Source organism: Arachis ipaensis, chromosome B3, assembly GCF_059453495.1.
Source record: "Arachis ipaensis isolate K30076 ecotype BB chromosome B3, ASM5945349v1, whole genome shotgun sequence".
In the NCBI taxonomy this organism is placed as follows: Eukaryota; Viridiplantae; Streptophyta; class Magnoliopsida; order Fabales; family Fabaceae; genus Arachis; species Arachis ipaensis.
The window spans coordinates 34,770,481-34,775,499 of record NC_142438.1 but is presented as its reverse complement, the minus strand read 5'-3'; the positions used below and the strand labels follow the sequence as shown (position 1 = coordinate 34,775,499).

Below are 5,019 nucleotides of genomic sequence, written 5' to 3'. Positions count from 1 at the left end.
GAACGCCAGAACCGAGCATGGGTTGGGCGTTTAACGCCAGCTCTCCATCCTTTTCTGGCGTCTGAGCGCCAGAATCATTCCTCTCTGGGCTCTTACTGTCCTCAGAGGGATTCTGGATGATATTTTGCTCATTTCTTGGCTTCCTGCTGCCTTGAAGTGAGGTATTTAATGTTTTCCCACTTCTTAATTGAATTGCTTGACATTCTTCTGTTATTTATTTTGATAACTGCTGTTCTGTTTGCCTCAACTGTACTTCCAGATTTATATTAGCCATTCTTGTGTCTTGTAGTATCTCCTTGAATTCGGCCAGCTGTTTTGTTAGAAAGTCCAATTGCTGATTGAATTCAGTAATTTGTTCTGCAGGACTGAGTTCAGCAGTTACTGTTTTAGCCTCTTCTTTCATGGAAGATTCATTGCTTAGGTACAGATGCTGATTTCTGGCAACTGTATCAATAAGCTCTTGAGCCTCTTCAATTGTCTTTCTCATATGCAGTGGCGGATCCACGGGGGGACCTAAGGTGGCCATGGTCCCCCCCAAATTTTTTAAAAAAAAATAGTAAATAGTAATAATTAATAATATTAAATATTTTTATATATAATATTAAAAAATATAAGTTACAAAATTTTATAAATTAAAATAACTAAAAACTGCACTATGTATTGGATATTTGAATTATTGTTGCTCTTGTTAACAAATAGTCCATTCTAATAATTAATAAAAATGGTTCTATTATACTAGCCCAAGCCCATACTATTAATTAAAGTAACCCTAGTACATTTTTCAAATATTTGTTTCAAACCATGAGAGGCATCAGCGCCACTTTTCTCTCTCTTTTAGTGGTTCCCAAACTTTTGGTCTTCTACTCTTCTCATTCTAATTTTCCTTCCATACTAAAACAAAACATATGAAGAAAAACCATTGAAGAGAAGTGAACAACAAAATTAACCATTGAATGAACAACAAAGATTCAAAGAGGTATATTTCAATTTTTTTTAAGTTAATAACAATGTCAAGTATTATTTATATTATTTATTTAAAATAATTAATTTATTTTTTTTATAATGGACAGTGTTCAAAGATTGAAGTGAGGACAAAACTCAATAGAATTATTTTTTGGTGAGACTTGGAACAAAAAAATAATCAGGTAAATCAATAACTTTATTTTTGGTTATTATATATTTGTGTTTCTAAAATTATTTGTTATTACTCAATAGGTTTAATATTTTTTTTTAAGAAAATAATATATATGCAATTATTTTTGTTTTTTTTTTGTTAGATTGTTCAAGTTAAGTTAAAAATGTCAAAGATGAAAACAATTCACTCATTTTTCAAGAGAAAAGAGAGAATATATGATGAACAAAATTCAGCTTCAGATTCTTTGAGTAATGTTCAAAATATTATTGAACAACCTGTGACACAACTTGTTGAGCAAGATATTCAACCCCCTGCTTCCAAAATAACAAGGACTGAAATAGATCAAGTTAATATTGATACATTGATGCGTGATCCCGGAAAGCGTCCGCAAATTTGGAATTATCCTATCAATCAACAAGATGAAATCCGTAGAGCATACATAAAGTTTGGACCATATCAATTTATTATGGATGAGTACCCTCTTTCTGGTCTAGAAAGTCATCCTCGTCGTTTCAAAGCTCATTGGTTTAAGATTTTTTCTTGGCTAGAATATTCGCCAGAAGTGGATGCTGCAATTTGTCTTCCATGCTATTTATTTTCTACAAAATCAAGTCCATTCACATCAGGAGGATTTCGCAATTGAAAAAAAGTGAATAATGGAAAGGATTGTGCATTTTTATCTCATGTGGGTAAATCTCTTAATTCTCCTCATAATATTGCTGTTAAGTCTTGTAAAGATTTGCTTAATCAATTATGTCACATTGACAAAGTATTGGCTAAGCAAAGCTCACAACAAGTTTTAAGCAATAGATTGCGTCCTAAAGCCTCTATTGATACTGTCAGATGGTTAACATTTCAAGCTTGTGCTTTTAGGGGACGTGACGAGAGTCATGAGTCTCAGAATCGAGAAAATTTTCTTGAAATGTTAAAATTATTAGCTTCTTACAATAAAGAAGTGGATGCAGTTGTTTTGGATAATGCTCCTCAAAATGCAATATACACATCACCTTCTATTCAAAGGGAAATTCTACATGTTTTGCTAGAAAGGTGCAAAATGAAATTCGCAATGAGATTGGTAATGCAAAGTTTTGTTTGATTGTTGATGAAGCTAGAGATGAATCTAGAAGAGAACAAATGGCACTTGTTGTTAGATTTGTTGATAAGCATGGATTTGTCAAAGAAAGGCTAATAGATGTTGTTCATGTCAAAGATACTACTTCTGCTACTCTAAAACAAGAGATTTGCTCTGCATTATCTCATCACAATCGCAACATTCAAAATGTTTGAGGTCAAGGGTATGACGGAGCTAGTAATATGCGTGGAGAGTGGAAAGGGTTACAAGCTTTAATTATTCAAGAATGTCCTTATGCATATTATGTTCATTGCTTTCTCATCAATTACAGCTAGCTCTTGTTGCTGCGGCTAAAGAAGTTGTTGATGTTCATGCTTTTTTCCAAAGTTTGAGTAATATTATCAATGTTGTGTGCTCTTCTTGCAAACGCAATGATGAATTACGATCTGCTTATGCAACTGAAATTTCCCATTTAGTTGCAACTAATCAAATTGAAACAGGAAGGGGAGCAAATCAAATTGGCACATTAAAAAGATCAGGAGATACCAGGTGGAGCTCTCACTTCAACTCAATTTGTAGCCTTTTACGTATGTTTGGAGCAACAACTTCAGTTCTGGAAGATTTGGCTACTAATGGATCTACATATTCTCAACGTGGTGATGCTACTTATGCTCTTAAATCTTTATTATCATTTGATTTTGTTTTCATTTTGCATATGATGAAAGAAATCATGGGAATCACTGATAAACTTTGTCAAGCATTGCAACAAAAATCTCAAGACATTTTGAATGCTATGCATCTGGTTTCTAGTACAAAGTCATTGATTCAACAGTTAAGAGATAATAGTTGGAGAGCACTTTTGGAGAAAGTTAGTTCTTTCTGCAATGATCATGCTATTCAGATACCTGATATGGGTGCTTTTTTTAGTGACATAATTCGGTCTCGTCGTAAAAAGGATGTTGTCACTGTTGAACACCACTATCGTGTTGACATTTTTACTAGCGTGATAGATTTTCAATTGAAAGAGCTAAATAGTAGATTTAGTGAGCAAGCATCCGAGCTCCTCATATTGAGTACATCTTTAGATCCTAAAGATGCTTTCAAGTTATTCAGTGTTTGCAACATATGCAATCTTGTAAAGAATTTCTATTCTTTAGATTTTTCTGAGCAAGAAAAGATTCAATTGGATTATGAGTTATAACATTATGAACTTGATGTGGTTAAAGCTCCAGATTTTCAGAATTTGTCTACTCTTGCTGAATTGTGTCAAAAATTGACAGAGACAGGAAAATCAAATATATATCCTTTAATTGATAGATTAATTCGTCTTGTTTTGACTCTTCCTGTGACAACAGCAACAACTGAACGGGCCTTTTCAGCTATGAAGATTATTAAAACAAGGCTTCGAAACAAGATGGAAGATGAATTTTTAGCAGATTGTATGATTGTATATATTGAAAAGGAAATTGCTTCAAAATTCACTTCAGAGATGATAATTGATGATTTTAGTTCCATGAAGCATCGTCGAGCAAGTTTAAAAATATCAAAATCTTAAAGTATGTCCCCCTCTTATGAAATTTCTGGTTCCGCCACTGCTCATATGTATAGATCCACCAGCTGAGTGATCTAGAGAAATTTGAGCTTTCTCTGTAAGCCCATAATAGAAGATGTCTAACTGCACCCATTCTGAAAACATTTTAGAGGGGCATTTTCTTAGCATCTCTCTGTAACTCTCCCAGGTATCATAAAGAGATTCATTATCTCCTTGTTTAAAGCCTTGGATGTCCAGCCTTAGCTATGTCATCCGTTTTGGAGGGAAGTATTGATTCAGGAATTTTTCTGACAGCTGTTTCCATGTCCTTATGCTAGCTTTAGGTTGGTTATTTAACCACCTCTTAGCTTGGTCTTTTACAGCGAATGGAAACAGTAATAATCTGTAGACATCCTGATCTACTTCCTTGTCATGTACTGTGTCAGCAATTTGTAAAAACTGTGCCAGAAACTCTGTAGGTTCTTCCTGTGGAAGACCAGAATACTGGCAACTTTGCTGCACCATGATAATGAGCTGAGGATTCAACTCAAAGCTACTGACTCCAATGGAGGGTATACAGATACTGCTCCCATATGAAGCAGTAGTGGGGTTAGCATATGACCCCAGAGTCCTTTTGGACTGTTCATTTCCACTTAGGTCTATGATGGAGAAAAGGGAATTGATGTGAATTGCAATAAAAATATATTTTTATTTTTATTTTTATTTTATAAAAAGAGAATGAATAAAAAAATGAAATAAAATAACTAGAAATTAAATATAGATTTCAAAAATTAAGAATAAAAAATTTAAAACTAAAATAATTACTTAATTAAGGAGATTTGAACAACTTTGGATATGATTTTTGAAAAAGATTTTAAATTTTGAAATAGAAATCTGAATTTTAAAAGCAATTTTCGAAAATTCACTTTAAAATAGAGAGAAAAGATATATTTTTTTATTTTTGAATTTTATGATGAAAGAGAAAAATACACAAAAGACACACAACTTAAAATTTTTAGATCTAATGTTCCTTATTTTCGAAAATTTTGGAGGGAAACACCAAGGAACACCAAACTTAAAAATTTTAAGATCAAAACACAAGGAAGACTCAAGAACACTTTAAAGACTCACAAGAACAACAGGAACATGAAGATAGAACACCAAACTTAAAATTTTTAGAAAACCAAAATAAAATTTTCGAAAACTAAAGAAAAATCAACAAGAAAACACCAAACTTAAAGTTTGGCACAAGATTTATTCAAAGAAAAATTATTTTTGAAA

General features: G+C 32.6%; 1 pseudogene; it reads left to right on the top strand.

The window, feature by feature from the left end:
- Nucleotides 1–1,298: 1,298 nt before the first annotated feature.
- Nucleotides 1,299–3,762, top strand: LOC148570282 (uncharacterized; annotated as a pseudogene).
- Nucleotides 3,763–5,019: the final 1,257 nt, after the last annotated feature.